This window comes from Scyliorhinus canicula, chromosome 18 (assembly GCF_902713615.1).
Source record: "Scyliorhinus canicula chromosome 18, sScyCan1.1, whole genome shotgun sequence".
In the NCBI taxonomy this organism is placed as follows: domain Eukaryota; kingdom Metazoa; phylum Chordata; class Chondrichthyes; order Carcharhiniformes; family Scyliorhinidae; genus Scyliorhinus; species Scyliorhinus canicula.
Window position 1 is genome coordinate 81,814,365 of NC_052163.1, and position 17,266 is coordinate 81,831,630.

Here is a 17,266-nt window from a genome sequence, read left to right on the forward strand (position 1 = left end):
ATTCAGGAGGAGAGATTGAGTTGACTATTTACTGGAGTTTAGAAGAATGAAGGGGGTCTCACAGAAATCTATAAAATTCTAACAGGACCAGACAGGGTAGATGCAGGAAGGGTGTTTCTGAGGGTGGCGGTCTCCAGAACCAGGGCTCACAGTCTGAGGATACAGGGTAGAGCATTTAGGACAGAGATAAGGAGACATTGTTTCACACAGAGAGTGGTCAGCCTGTGGAATTCACTACTACAGAAAGTAGTTAGCCCAAAACATTGTCAAGAAGGAGTTACAGATAACACTTGGGGTTAAAAGGATCAGCGGACATGTGGGGAGAAACAGGTTACTGAGCTGGATGATCAGCTATGATCATAATGAATAATGGAGCTGATTCAAAGGTGGCCGCCGTCTGCTCCTATTTTCTATGTTTCTGAACATGTGTAGGAAGCTGTTGCCTATGGAACCTAAAATAGTGTTGTCACCTTTGGGAGGGGAGAAAATAGAAGTAGAAAAGGGAAAAGAGTCGATATAACATATTTCTGAGAAAAAAGTGACTGAAGACCTATATCTTCCCATCAGTGAGCGGCACGGTGGCACAGTGGTTAGCACTGCTGCTTCACGACACCGAGGTCCCAGGTTCAATCCCGGCCCTGGGCCACTGTCCGTGTGGAGTTTGTACATTCTCCCCGTGTCTGTGTGGGTCTCACCCCCACAACTCAAAGATGTGCAGGACAGGTGGACAGGTCACGCTAAATTGCCATTAATTAGGAAAAAAAACCTCCCATCAGTAATATCTGTGTTCCTGAAACGCCTTCCTTCATTCTGTGGTTAAAGAGACGTGTTTCTCTGTGAAAGATGTTCCAGGAATTAACTGGAGTGGGGAATTCCAGATTTACAATCCTGACAAAGCCCAGAGAGAGGTCAGTGACAGGAGAAAGCCGCACCCACAAATTATCACGGGCCCTGAACTGCTTCTGAACATGATGTCTGTCGTTATAAACCTTTGTGAAGTTGAGTGACTGGGGAAAGAACAGTGCACCTTCCAGCAGCCAGTTAACTGGAAACGTCAGGGTCCCGTTTGGGAGAGAGGTTTGGCAATTTGTGGGGGTTGTTCGTGCCCTGCCCTCGCCTTCTGCCGTGAATAATATGAAAAAACTGGCACCAAACCCATATGTTGAAAAAATTATGGATTGATTTGGCAACCACAACCTTTGAGGAGAGTTAATTCAAGATTCTGGGCAGCACGGTAGCATGGTGGTTAGCATAAATGCTTCACAGCTCCAGGGTCCCAGGTTCGGTTCCCGGCTGGGTCACTGTCTGTGCGGAGTCTGCACGTCCTCCCCGTGTGTGCGTGGGTTTCCTCCGGGTGCTCCGGTTTCCTCCCACAGTCTAAAGATGTGCCGGTTAGGTGGATTGGCCATGCTAAATTGCCCGTAGTGTCCTACAAAGTAAGGCTAGGGGGGGGGGAGGTTGTTGGGTTACGGGTATAGGGTGGATACGTGGGTTTGAGTAGGGTTATCATTGCTCGGCACAACATTGAGGGCCGAAGGGTCTGTTCTGTGCTGCACTGTTCTATGTTCTATGTTCTATTCCTGCTCACCTTAGTGTGAAAAATGTTTCCAGACCTCACTCCTGAATATGCCCTCTCTGTATCTACCCAATTAAACTGCTTCATCATTTTAAACACCTCAAATAGAGGCCACCCCAAACTGTCTAATGGAATGCAAGTTTCCACAACCTGCTCTCATAATTTAACCCTTTTAGTCCCAGTATCAGTCTGGTGAATCTCTTTGTTTTTAAATGTATTTTATTACAAACATGGATCAAAACAGGTTACAACACATAAACACCCCGGGAAACATACTTCCCAGCAATCAACCATACAGTCTGCACTAAATATTCTCCTTTTTCAGGAGGCGAAGGCCATGACATCGGTCTTCCTCCTCTCCGAGAACTCCGGCTTCTCGGAAACCCCAAATATCGCCACCAAAGGTCCACCTCCTCCTCCACTATCCTCTGGCTAAGACCGCGAACACTCCCGGCCAGAATTTTCTCAATTTTTCCCAATCCCAATACATGTGCGTGTGATTCGCTGGCCCCCCGCCCACACCTCTCACACTCATCTGCTACACCCTGGAAGAACCCATTCATTCTCACCCGAGTCATATGCACCCTGTGTACCATCTTAAACTCTATCAGGCTCATCTTTGCACAAGAGGAGGTCCCGTTTACCCTACGCAATGGTCTGGTGAATATCTGCTGCAACATCTCCACGGTCAACATATCGGTGCAGTGCCCAGAATGGAACCCAATTACTCCAGATTCGATCTAACCATCTTTAAACATCCGAAGCATCATTCTGCAGTGAATTTTGTATCTTCTTTAAAAATTCATTAATGGGACCTGACGCTGCTGGCGAGGGCAGCATTTTTATTGTCCACTCCTAATGGTGGTGGGAGGTCTTGAAATGAAAATCGCTTATTGTCACGAGTAAGCTTCAATGAAGTTACTGTGAAAAGCCCCTAGTCGCCACATTCCGGCGCCTGTCCAGGGAGGCTGGTACGGGAATTGAACCCGCACTGCTGGCCTGCCTTGGTCTGCTTTAAAAGCCAGCGATTTAGCCCGGTGTGCTAAACCAGCCACTGATAAAGATAAACCATGTCTTGGGCCGCAGTGCATCGGGCCCATGCCTGGGTCAGAGGTCCTGGGTTTGACCTCCACATCAGGGCTTGGTGGCCATGGAAGGTGTGCTACATAATGTGGCCAAAGAGAACATAGAACATAGAACAGTACAGCACAGAACAGGCCCTTCGGCCCTCGATGTTGTGCCGAACAATGATCACCCCACTTAAACCCACGTAACCCGTAACCCAACAATCCCCCCATTAACCTTACACTACGGGCAATTTAGCATGGCCAATCCACCTAACCCGCACATCTTTGGACTGTGGGAGGAAACCGGAGCACCCGGAGGAAACCCACGCACACACGGGGAGGACGTGCAGACTCCACACAGACAGTGACCCAGCCGGGAATCGAACCTGGGACCCTGGAGCTGTGAAGCATTGATGCTAACCACCATGCTACCGTGAGGCCCTTTAGAGGATGGTTATCAATCTGTAAATAATAATAATCTTTTATTGCCACAAGTATGAAGTTACTGTGAAAAGCCCCTAGTCGCCACATTCCGGCACCTCTTCGGGTAAGCCGGTATGGGAATTGAACCCGCACTGTTGGCCTTGTTCTGCATTACAAACCAGCTGTCTAGCCCACTGAGCTAAACGGGCCCTGTCATTCCAACATGGAAGGAGTAAGAGTGGGAGAGCCTGGTCAGCCACGCTTGATGTGGAGTGGCACCCCTCAGGTTAGTGATCTATGGAGTAAAATCTGAGAGGTTAATTTAAACTGCCAATATTTCTTCTCTCGCACCCGTCCACTTTATAAGTCGTGGTGTATTTTCCAACACCTCAGTTTTGATATGATCCAATTTTCTAATAATAACCCCACAGCAAACTCAGGATAGGATGAACTCAAAGGGTTAGTTTATTTTCACACACTCAAAACACGGGAGGGGGTCGCAATGTTGATTCGAGTACACTCACACAGAAAAAGGCATAGAGAAAGAAAGATTTACAGGGCACAGACCACGGAGAAAATAAATATTGTTTCGAGTGAGCCCGGACTCTAGAATCAAACTCCGAGATATTCCTTCACTGAGGTCGATAGGTTGAAAAATAATGCTTTTGTGATGAATGGTATCAGTAACTGCTGTAACTGTACCTTGCCTTTAATACATTGGCCCTTTAAGACCGGGCTTGGAACCCTGGGGGACTCCGCCTCTGGCTCCTCCCCCAGGTAACGGTATATAAGATGAGGCTCACTCGGCAGCATGTGGTGAGCACACTTCTCGGCAGCTGTTCAGTTCTCTGATGATTAAAGCCTTTGAATTACCAATCTTCTCTCCTGTGTCGTAATTGAGGGTATCTCAATTTAATCATCAGACACATCAAGATGGACAGCGCTCTAAAGCCGGAGTAACTCAACCTGGACGCTCGGTCTCCGGAAGCCCCGGAAAATTTTAAATATTGGCTCCAGTGCTTTGAGGACTATCTTGACTCCTCAGAGACTGAAGTCGACGGCGCTCGCAAGCTGAGCTTACTACATGCCCGGGTGGGCCACCGACTCTCCTCCGTGATCGAGAACGCTACGACATACGAAACTGCGGTCGATATACTAAAGAAACGCTTCGTAAAGCCGATTAACGAGGTACACGCCAGACATTTGCTCTCGACCTGCAGCCAGCACTCCGGGGAAACTCTGGATGAATACGTGGAGAGACTCACTGCGCTCGCGAGGAACTGCAACCATAAATCAGTGACGGCAGAAACCCACATGAACTTGCATATTCGCGATGCCTTTGTGTCCGGTATCAGGTCCTCGTACATCCGGCAGCGGCTCCTAGAAGACGGGGTAAAGGATCTCCAAGGCACGGTAACGCTCGCCTCTTCTCTCTAAACGGCCCACCGTAACCTCCGTACGTACTCCGCGGACCTTGCGAACCTCTCTCGATCCCCTCCAGACGTGGCCACGCTACAGGCCAGCGCCACGCGGCGATCCGTTCACTCCGGGGGTTCCCCATGCTATTTCTGTGGGCAAGGCCAGCACCCACGTCAATGTTGCCCGGCCCGCTCCACGATCTGCAACGACTGCGGGAAGAAGGGGCACTTCGCCAAAATCTGCCTGGCTGGGCCCAAAGGCCGCAAACAAAAGCCTCACCAGGTCCAGAAATCAAGCTCCCGGCCTCACAGGCCCCGCAACGCGGCCGCGCTGCGGCGGGACAAGCCTACTTCCGACGCGTCATCGACCTTGTGGGAGCCATGGGAGCGGCCATCTTGGCTGTGGCCATCTTCGAACCCCAACATGTGCGACCGACGGCAGTGCCCATTTTGTGACTCCAGGCGGCCATTTTGTGAGTCCGACTTAACCGAGGACTCTGACTACCCGCAACTAGGAGCGATCACGCTCGATCAATCGCAGCCAAAGCACCTGCGGAACTCAATGATGCGGGTACAAATCAATGGCCACGACACTCCCTGCCTATTCGACTCCGGGAGCAGGAAGAGCTTTATCCATCCAGACACGGTAAGGCGCTGCTCTCTGCGTATCCACCCCGCCTCCCAAGCTATCGCCCTCGCCTCTGGGTCCCATTCGGTACAAATCACGGGGTATTGTGTCGCTGAGCTCGCAATTCAAGCCGCTGAATACACCCGTTTTAAACTCTACATCCTCCCTCGCCATGCGCCCCCTGCTGCTCGGTCTGGACTTTCAGTGCAGCCACCGGAGCCTGACACTGAAGTTCGACGGACCCCTGCCCCCACTCATGGTATGCAGCCTGGCGACACTCAAAGTTGCGCCACCCCGCCTCTTCGCGAACATCACTCCCGACTGTAAGCCCGTCGCCACCAGGAGTCGCCGGTACAGTACCCAAGACATGACTTTTATCAAGTCAGAGGTTCAGCGGCTACTAAAAGAGGGGGTCATAGAGGCCAGTAACAGCCCTTGGAGGGCTCAAGTATTGGTAGTCCGCTCCGGGGAAAAGCAACGAATGGTAGTGGATTATAGCCAGACCATAAACCGCTTTACACAACTCGATGTTTACCCACTTCCCCGCATAGCAAAAATGGTGACTCAAATCGCCCAGTATCGGGTAGTCTCCACGGTCGACCTAAAATCGGCCTATCATCAACTCCCTATCCGCCCAGAGGACCGGCCCTACACGGCTTTCAAAGCAGCCGGTCGGCTGTTTCACTTCCCCAGGGTCCCTTTTGGTGTCACAAACGGAGTCTCCGTTTTCCAGAGGGTGATGGATCAAATGGTGGACCAGTACGGCTGACGGGCTACCTTCCCGTACTTGGACAACGTCACAAATGCGGCCATGACCAGCAGGACCACGACGCAAACCTGAGGAAGTTCCTCCAGACTGCCCGGGCCCTCAACCTCACGTATAGTGTAGGTCAGATAGGCTTCAGATGGTTTCACAGGTCGGCGCAACATCGAGGGCCGAAGGGCCCGTACTGCACTGTAATGTTCTATGTTCTATAACACAGAGAAATGCGTGTTCCACACAACCTGGCTAGCCATCCTCGGCTACGTCGTGGAAAACGGGGTCCTAGGCCCAGATCCCGACCACATGCGTCCCCTTAAGGAGCTCACCCTCCCCCGTAGCCGCAAGGCACTCAAACGGTGCTTGGGGCTTTCCTCTATTACGCCCAGTGGGTCCCCAGATATGCGGACAAAGCCCGGCCACTTATTAAGACCACGTTTTTCCCCTGACGGCTGAGGCCCAGTCGGATTTCAGCTGTATCAAGGCCGACATCATCAAGGCCGCCATGCACACGGTGGACGAAGCCATTCCCTTCCAGGTAGAAAGCGACGCATCAGACGTCGCCTTGGCTGCTACCCTCAACCAGGCGGGCAGACCAGTAGCGTTCTTCTCCCGAACCCTCAACGCCTCGGAAATCCGGCACTCTGCAGTCGAGAAGGAGGCACAAGCCATTGTGGAGGCCGTGCGACACTGGAGGCACTACCTGGCCGGTAGGAGGTTCACCTCGTCACCGACCAACGGTCGGTTGCCTTTAAGTTCGATAACAAACAACGGGGCAAAATAAAGAACGACAAAATTCTGAGGTGGAGGATAGAGCTCTCCACCTATACGTACGATATCAAATATCGCCTGGGGAAGCTCAACGAGTCCCCAGATGCCCTGTCCCGCGGCACGTGCGCCAACGCGCAATTGGACCGCCTGAGATCCATCCACGATGACCTCTGCCACCCGGGTGTCACCCGGCTTGCCCATTTCATCAAGTCCCGTAACCTACCTTACTCCACAGAGGAGGTCAAGGCCATGACTAAGGCATGCCAGATCTGTGCGGAATGCAAACCGAAATTCTATCGACCAGACAAGGCCCGCCTGATAAAGGCCTCTGGGCCCTTTGAGCGACTAAGTGTGGACTTCAAAGGGCCCCTCCCGTCCACCAACCGCAACATCTATTTCCTCACCGTTATCGATGAGTTCTCCTGCTTCTCCTGCCCCGATATGACCTCGGCCTCCGTGATCAAGGCACTGTGCAGCATCTTCACACTGTTTGGTTTCCCCGCTTATATTCACAGCGACCGGGGTACATCGTTCATGAGCGATGAGCTGCGTCGGTACCTGCTCAGCAAGGGCATCGCCTCGCGCAGAACGACGAGCTATAACCCGCGGGGAAACGGGCAGATGGAGAGGGAGAACAGTTTGGAAGGCTGTCCTTCTAGCCCTACGGTCAAGGAGTCTCCCAATCGCCCGCTGGCAGGAGGTCCTACCCGATGCCCTACATTCCATTAGGTCACTCCTCTGTACGGCCACGAACGAGACACCTCACAATCGTTTGTTTGTCTTCCCGAGGAAGTCCACCTCTGGGGTCTCGCTTCCACTCTGGCTGACGACTCCGGGACCAGTCCTACTCCAGAGGCACGTGAGGAGCCATAAAACAGATCCGATAGTCAAGAGGGTCCAATTGCTACACGGAAACCCTCAATACGCCTACGTCGAGCACCCCGACGGCAGGCAGGATACTGTCTCCCTGCGAGACCTGGCACCCGCTGGCTCTCCCACCGACCCCGCCGGCTCTCCCACTGACACCGCCGGCTTCCCCACCAACGCCCCCCTCTCCTACCGATGCTCCCCTCCCCGCACCGACTGCCGACCCCGACAGCGCCCCCCCCATAGCGCCCCCTTCCCCCCAGCCGGCGCCGGCACCGATCACCCTAGTCACTCCGGATACCCAAGGCGGGCAAAGGCTCAGTCAACCGTGCTCCTGGATATACCATCATCGAAACCGACGGTATCCACGGCACCACCACCGGAGCGGAGAAGGTCAGCACGGATGGTCAGACCACCCAAAAGACTGAACTTATAACTCCACTTCACCCCCGATGGACTATGTGTTTTTTTTAAACAGGGGGTGAATGTGATGAATGGTATCAGTAACTGCTGTAACTGTACCTTGCCTTTAATACATTGGCCCTTTAAGACCAGGCTTGGAACCCTGGGGCACTCCGCCTCTGGCTCCGCCCCCAGGTAACGGTATATAAGATGAGGCTCACTCGGCAGCATGTGGTGAGCACACTTCTCGGCAGCTGTTCAGTTCTCTGATGATTAAAGCCTTTGAATTACCAACCTTCTCTCCTGTGTAGTAATTGAGGGTATCTCAGCTGTATAGTTCAATTTTCCAGCGAAGTTGACGTCACATGTGGAGACAGTCACATCCTGATGGATCAGTCTTGTAGGCGATCATGCATATGTTCCAGTAGAAACAGTGTAGATGGGGTCAGGTATTCAATCTGGGCAGAGCCCCTCTCCTTTGAGGCTTCTTGCAGATGGGAAAACGGCAGACTGAGCTTTGCAGATACACAATACACTACTATTTCCATAAGCTAATTCCACGTCATATGACACCCACCTCTCCAAACTGGCTTTGACAAAGGGGGAGAGAGTATCCCTCTGTCTGAGATCATTAAATCTTCATTAAGGCTTGAAAGGAAGGTAGCGGCGTTCTTTGCCTAGCAGACGGTTAGGCTCCAGTTGGCCAGTTTAGTTTATGAAAGGTTCATGGCCTTCAAATAGTTCTCTTTGAATTTGGTCTCTGCAACCCAATGGGGGTCATTTGTGTCTCTTCAGAGATTATGAGGTGCAAGTTTCTGTGATACTGTAGCCCCTTTTGTTTGTGTGTCACAGACATACATAGATGCAACAATTTTAAAAGGACTTTGTTCAATTTTTAAAATTTTAGAAGTAACCATGATATCTATATTTATATATTTTATTAAAATATTCAGTGTGAGGAATCACCCTTGATAAGGTGGTGGTGAGCTGCCTTCTTGAATCGCTGCAGTCCATATGATGTAGATACTGCCTTGTTATGAAGGGAGCTCTCGGATTTTGATCCTGACAATGAAGGAGCGGCAATATAATTCCAAGTTAGGATGGTATGTGGCATGAAGGAGAACATGCAGATGGTGATGTTACCATGCATCTGACTCCGGTTAGTACAGTTGCTTCATAGCTCCAGGGTCCCAGGTTCGATTCCCGGCTTGGGTCACTGTCTGTGTGGAGTCTGCATGCTCTCCCTCCGTGTGTGCGTGCATTTCCTCCGAGTACTCCGGTTTCCTCCCACAAAGATAAGCAGGTTAGGTGGATTGGTCATTCTAAATTGCCCTTAGTGTCCAAAAAGGTTAGGTGGGGTTACTGGATTAGGGGGTTAGGGTGGAGGCATGAGGCTTAAGTAGGGTGCTCTTTCCAAGGGCCAGTGCAGACTGGATGGGCTGAATAGCCTCCTTCTACACTGTAAGTTATATGGTCTATGATCTGCTACCCTCGTCATTCTAGGTGGTAGAGGACACGGATTTGGCTGATGCTGTCTGTCATAATATACACACAAGTATATGATGGTGCACAGATAGACATTGATTGACACACAGGATGACCAATGAACACACAGAACACAGCAGCCAATCACCAGACAGGACACGGCCACTATAAAGCCAGAGGGCACTAGTTTTCCCGCTCTCTTGGGATGCAGCCTCTGAGACACTCAGAGCCCGTGAGCAGCAAATAGGACATCCACCATGTGGTAGTAAGATAGTCTGGTCAGGTTAGCCTCAGGTCTCCAGTCAAGTCAGCATAGTGTCAACCCACAGTTAAAGTATGTTTAACAGTTGATAGTTCAATAAAATAAAGTTGCATTTCTTCAAGTGTTGGAAGCCTGTCTCTCTCACTGCTATGGTAAACGCAGTCCTCGCAGACCCAGCATACCCAACACATCACAGGTATCAAAGCAGGTTTAGTGAGTTGCTGTAGTGCATCTTGTCGATGGTACACACGGCTGCTACTGTACATCTGTGGTGGTAGGAGTGAATTTTGAAGTTGGTGGATGGGGTGCTATGTCCTAGACGGTGTCGAGCTTCTTCAGTGTTGTTGGAGCTGCACTCATCCAGGCACTCATAGCTCCAGGGTCCCAGGTTTGATTCCCGGCTTGTTGGAGCTGCACTCATCCAGGCACTCATAGCTCCAGGGTCCCAGGTTCGATTCCCGGCTTGTTGGAGCTGCACTCATCCAGGCACTCATAGCTCCAGGGTCCCAGGTTCCCATTTATCCTCGCACTCCTGACTTGTGCGTTGTAGATTGTGGACCGGCTTAGTTACTCTTCACACAATTCCCAGCCTCTGGCATGTTCAGCCGAACAGTTGATGTGGTTGATCCAGTTCAGTCTCTGGTAAATGCTGTTGAGTGTCAGAGGGAGATGGTTAGCTATTTCAATTAGCTTTCTCAATCACAGGTTATGTTCAAATGAATAATGTTACCATGGTTACAGAAATGTTTGGCATTTTGCGTCGGAATCACAGTGTATGATTTATCTCCTCCCTCCTGCGAATGTTGAATCCTGTCGGGCTACACTCTAACGGAGCTCAGTGACTAGCCTTCATTGTTGGTAAATGTTGGTTCACTGTTCAACCGGATAATGGTGCAGGTTTGACAGTCCAGCAGATGTCACTGAAAAGTGCTCAGGTTTGGGGAATTATACACAGGGCAGGAGTTGAACATCAGGTTTATTCCCTTCAGTAGAAGCCCAAATGAACTACTTTGAAACCCAAGGTTTCATTGCTTTTCGAGTCTCAATTGTCAAGTTAGTTGGGTTCAGTTTGTTGGGGTGACTTTTAACTGGCGACCTGTGGATCAGCGTTCCATCCAATGTACTGTACCCCATAGCCAATGGATGTCACAGTATAAATGGCAAGCGCGTCACATTATCACAGCTTGCAATTGGCAAACAAATGAAATCAAGATTGGTAAAATACTTTAGCATAAGGACAGAGCCCCTTTAAATTCATGTTGGGACCCAATGGTTTCAGTTTCTCACTACACTATGTTCCTCGCGCTAAATTATCAACAAGGAAAAGAAGAAGCTCATCATGAGATCTCTTTACTGCCAGTTAATGATAGTGTACCAGTGAGTGAGGGACGTCACTGATAGCCGTGTTACTGTGGTTAATATGGGTGTGGAACTTCAGGTTCACATTCTTTTACCCACCCACAGTATTGAGCAAAGCTGTACACATTGAATGAAAAAGAAAGACTTGTACTTATATAACTTTTTACAAAACCACCAGACTCTCAAAACATTTTACAACCAAGGAAGTACATTTTGATGCGTAGTCACTGTTGTAATGTAGGAAACAAGCAAAGCAAACTGCCACAAATAGCAATGTGATAATTGTTGTGTTTGGTCTTCTACACCTTGCAAAGGAATCCACCAAACACCTTGACTCGTCCAAACCAGGATCTTTATTGAGCTTCGTGTGGGAAGATGGCAATCTGTTACAGAGCACGTTATCATGGAATCTCCTCATTATTCTTCTGGAACTACACCTAGCATCGACCATTCACCTGTATGTCTCACTACCATCTGCTAATGGCCGGATGCGAATCCCCTTATATGGGAGCAGCTGGTCACATGACCACAGTCTTGAGCCCGCATGGTGAGTCTGCAGCGCCACCTGCTGGTTTGAGATCGGATACCATCCATATTGCCCACAGCATATCACCACAATAATGATTAGACCAACTCATTTATGTTGGCTGTCCAGTACACCAGGGGAGAAGCCACCTGGCGTGTCTAAGTGGTGCCATGGGATCTTCTGCATTTACCTGAGAAAGTGGAGCCTTGGGTTAACTTCTCATCCGAAAGACAGGGGGCTGGATTCTCCGCAGCCCTTCGCCGAAATTGCGGCCAGCACGGGGTCGGAGAATCCACTTTCACACCGTAATCGTGCCCCGTGCCAGTCCGGCGAATCTCCGGGCCCCGAAAATTGGCGTGACTGCGGAGTACGCCGCGACGCAGGGGGGCCATTGCCAGAGGCCCGCCTATCAATCCTCCGCTCCCGACCAGCTAAGTTCCTGACGGCGCGGAACTAACCACCTATTGCCGTTCGTAATGCTGGCGTGGCGGCTGCAGACTCAATCCGCGGCCTCCCTGACCGGGGGCAGGGGGGATCGGAGGCCGGGGGGGCAGCACGGTAGCATTGTGGATAGCACAATTGCTTCGCAGCTCCAGGGTCCCAGGTTCGATTCCTGGCTTGGGTCACTGACTGTGCGGAGTCTGCACATCCTCCCCGTGTGTGCGTGGGTTTCCTCCGGGTGCTCCGGTTTCCTCCCACAGTCCAAAGATGTGCGGGTTAGGTGGATGGCCATGATAAATTGCCCTTAGTGTCCAAAATTGCCCTTAGTGTTGGGTGGGGTTACTGGGTTATGGGGATAGGGTGGAGGTGTTGACCTCGGGTAGGGTGCTCTTTCCAAGAGCCAGTGCAGACTCGATGGGCCGAATGGCCTCCCTCTGCACTGTAAATTCTATGATTATAGGCGGCCAGGGATTAAATTTGCGTGGTTTCAGGCTTGGATGCGCGGCCGATTGGGGGGGTCTCTTTTCTCTGTGTGACTCCGTGGTCCGAGTCCGCCATGGAGTCTGGCGCGGCCGCTGGAGGCCACCGCCGCGTGCAAGCACGGACTCCGAACCGGAGGTGCGGGGTCCGTATCCACAGCTAAAGCTGTGAGATATAATCCGGGTCCCTGCTAGCCCCCTGCAGGGCTTTGAATTAGTTCAACTTTTTAATAGAATTTTGGGAGTAAAACTCCACCATTTTTACACCAGCGTGGGGACAGAGTCTCACTTTGGGAGAATCCAGCCCAGTGCCTCTGACCTTGTGGCACTCCCTCTCTACGGCGCTGGAGTATCAGCCTCAACACTGGACAAATCCCAGTGTTTGGATTTTCAGTTGCGGGTCAGCCACATAAAATCACCACACGTTCCGGCTCCCAAACCATGAACAGGGTGTAATGTGGGGGTTTTGTGTCACTGGGATGGAGTGGAATGGTTGGCTGAGGCTGTCATAGTCCGAGGAATGAGTAATGTCGCGGTGAGACCTACAGGGATGGTGGGCGGGAACAGACAAAACAAAACAGGTGAACTTTCTCTATTCAAACATAACCAACGCTTCCAGTTAGAATGAGAGGCTGCATTTATATAGTGCCTTTCAGAACCCCTGGACTTCCTAAAGCGCGTTGCGGCCAATGAAGTACTTTGAAGTGTGGTTGCTGCTGTATCTTTGGGAAACAGGGCCATTAATTTGCACATAGCAAGGTTCTCACAAACAGCAATATGATAAGGACCCAAATGATCTGGTTTTGGGTGATGTTGGTTTACAGATTTGGTTTGGGTTAGGACATCAGCAACGGCTCACTGCTCTTCTTCAAAATAGTCTCATCGGATCTCCCGCCTGAGAGGACAGTCTAACATCTCACCCAAAAGACAGTGATTCCTACAGCACTTACCCAGTACAGAATTGGAGAACCAGCCGAGATATCTGTGCTCGATTCAATGGGCAGAATTCTGCTCCCGAAGCCGGCAAGAGCAGAAACGGACGCAAAATCCCACCAGAGTCGGGAAACAAGATTCTCGCCGGCTTGATCTCATTTCCCGATTTTCCACATCCCTCACCGGTGACGAATGAGGTTTCCACCCACAAAGGACGGGCCCTTCATTTAAATACATTCAAATATTATTAAAGGGGGGGGCAGCACGGCGGCACAGTGGCTAGCATTGCTGCCTACGGCACTGAGGACCTGGGTTTGAATCCCGGCCCTGGGTCACTGTCCGTGTGGAGTTTGCACGTTCTCCCCGTGTCTGCGTGTGTTTCCCCCCCACAACCCAAAGATGTGCAGGCTAGGCAGATTGGCCACGCTAAATTGCCCCTTAATTGGAAAAAAATAATTGGGCACTCTAAATTTTAAAAAATATATATATTATTAAAGGCCCCCCTCTCCCCCGCACCGCCACTGATCCCCCTGACGGAATATTCAAACCTCACCAGCGTCACTGTATATTGGCGAGGTTTGCAACAGCTACATAAGAATGGGATTCAGTTGAGGGGATCCCGCTAGAAGTGCCAAGGTAAATATAGCCTCGGGGGTGGAGAGGGACATGCCAAGGCACAGGTTGGCACTGCACCCTGGCATGGCAGTGCCAATCTGTGCCATGGGGCAGTGCTGGGGCGTGCGCAGCCAAAGAGTTGGTCCGAACCTGTGGGGTGTTCCTGCAGTCGCACAAAGCTGCATGGCAAAGAATTTACCAGTAGATGGCAACCTTCCCTATAAATGATTTTATTCACACAGTGCAGAGGTCACCAGCAGAGGGCAGTGCTGCGCTATTGAAAATCTGAAGACAAAATACGTTTTTCTGCTCACTCTCAATCACATCCAAATACATTGGGCAGGATTCTCCGTCGTCAAACGCTGAAATTGGGAATGATGATTGGGCTGAGCATCAGTTCCACCGCTGAAATCGTGCGGGCACCGATTTGACGCCAAATCGCAATTCTCTGTCGCCTTGACAGCAGCGTCAATGTGTTCCGGAATACCCGTACTGTAAAGGCCATTTGAATATCATTAGTGGGCCCAATGGTCCCCAGGCTGCTCCATGGGACAGGGGTGCGAGCGGAGCTATCTCCTAAGGCTCCCCTGCCACCTGGCACTGCCAGTCCTGGAGACTCGCTCCAGGGTTTGCATACTCACGGCCATGGAGCAGAGGGAGTGCACCATCTGGCCGTCTGGGACTGTGCCACATCACCCATTGGCTGCGCCACCACCTTCTGGGTTTGTGTCACATCAGCCAGTGACTGCGCCATCTCCCTCTGGGACTGGGCCACCTCCCTCTGTGTCTGTGCCACATCGACCAGCGCCTGCGCAATACACCGACGTTTTAACCCTGGCCTGCTGTGACTGGGCCACAATCAGGAGTGCAGCTGCAATGTCCAGGTGGCTCTGGCACATGGTTGGCTGTGAGAGGGCAGCCCTGTCCTGAGCCTCAGCCAGCACCTGCACAGAATGCTCCAGGGCTTGGAAATGCGGATCCATAGTCAAAACCCTCGCCTCTAATGCCTCCGCCGCGGATGCCTTCTATGTGGTGTTGACCTGGGTGGCATGCAAGGCTGCCACCACCTCCTGCTCCTGCACGTGGTTGGACTCCTCCAACTGCACCTGCAGGTACTGGATGGTCACCAACAACTCCTCATGTAGTCCCTGGCTCTGTGATTGCATCTCCACAATTGTTGGACTGTCCATTCTAGAAGCCCAAAACCCATCTGGGTAACAGCTAGTTCCTGGGGTCGGCCCGTCCTCTGACCGTCCGCCCCCTCGGGAGTTCCTACCTCCACCTGTACCGGATCAGCTGTGTGGTGTGGACCAGAGAGTGTCCCAGGAGCCTCTTCACTAAAGTGCCCGACCGAGGTGAGTGTCTCTGGGATGGTGGAAGCTGTTGGAGATAGCTGTGGTGGGAAATCACTGCCATCCTCAGACTCGAGATCTGGGGTGTCCTGGGTCTTGGGCGGAGGGCTGGTGTACGAGCTGCCCCCATCACTGCTCGGCTCACGGGGGACTCCAGCTGTGGCACTGGCTGGGGACGGGGCGCCAGATGGACCCGCCCCATCACCAGCAGGTCCCCCAAGACACAATGTCCCCCTCCAGGTGTGGGGTGGTGGTAACGGTGTGTGGGACGGGAGTTGGTGCCAGGAGCACAGTGCTGCCTACTTGCCTTGTCCACCCTGAGGAGGTTGTGCAGATTTCTTCCTGCATTGCAGTTGGTCCAGATGGTGTTGCCCATGGCACAGATGTCCTCTGTCACCTGTGCCCTGTCACAAAGCAGGTGGCAGAGGTCGGTGTATAGGGTCGCCTGCCTCTACTCCACAGTATAGGACTGTTTTCAGAGACTGAATATTGAGCTGGCTTTTATGTGGGGATCCCCCCCTCTTAGTTACGGCTCAGCGGAGACAGCAACTCTGGTTAAGACAGCTTTATTTTCCAAGCTTGGTCAACGTACGAGGGAGAGTGATTTGGATAAATGCCAAAACCACTCTGCTTTACATTGGCTTTAGGTTCAACAGTTATACAATTTCCAAGAATCAGTAGTCCATCCCAGTTGGACCCCATCCAATCCTTGCAGCTATAGATTTTATCTTGACCAATTAATTTTACTTTAGGCAGCAGGGTGACTACGTGATCAAGTCATGATTTAGCCCCATGCTGTTCCCTGACCATCTGTTGTTTTCTCATATCTGCTATCTCCTGCCATCCCCTACTCCCATTTCCTCTATCTCAGTTGATTGTTGCCTGTACCATGGTCTGTCTGAGTGCAGGATAGTGAAGCTACTGATAAGAACTGCTTATTGAGCTGGCTGTATTATGCTGACCACATTATTTCTGTCTGATTCTGTCTGACTTAGGAATGTGGCCAAGTTAGCAAGCTTAAATCCCATCATACATTGTGACCACTACTATTAGCAAGAGCTTAAATACTTGTTGCTGCTTTGTTCTAAGAATACATGTTTAATGGTTAATAATGATTGCTGAGTACACTTTCTATGCTAAGTTTGAATCCTCAATAAACTAACTTATGTAGATCGATTCTAGTGTTATCTTAGCTATCCGGTTTTAATAATAATAACCTTTTATTGTCACACGTTTGAAGTTACTGTGAAAAGCCCTGAGTCGCTACATTCCGGGACCTGTTTGGGTAAGTTGGTACGGGAATTGAACCGTGCTGCTGGCTTTGTTCCGCATCACAAACCAGCTGTCTAGCCCCTTAGCTAAACCAGCCCTCATCTCAGAACTCCCCCTTTCACGTGGCCGTATTTTAAATTTAGTGTACCCAATTCCTTTCTTTCCCAATTAAGGGGCAATTTAGAGTAGCCAATCCGCTTAACCTGCACATCTTTGCGTTGTGGGGGTGAAATCCACGCAGACAGGGGGGAGAATGTGCAAACTCCACATGGACAGTGACAGTTGGGGTCGAACCCAGGTCCTCAGCGGCATGAGGCAGCAGTGCTAACCACTGTGCCTCCCCGGTTCGAACTGGAATCGATTGTAATTCCTCCTCATCTCTGTTTTAAATCTGATACCCCTTCTCTTAAAACTATGACCTCTTGTTCTAGATTGCCCCACAAGAGGAAGCATCTGCTCTTTGTCTACTTTGTCAATATCTTTTATCATCTTATATACCTCAATTTTATTTACCCTCATTCTTCGAAGCTCCAGAGAGCATCGGCCTAAACTGCTCAATCTCTCTTCATAAGACAAAACGCTCATCCCTGGAATCAATCTAGTGAACCTCCTCTGAACTGCCTCCAATGC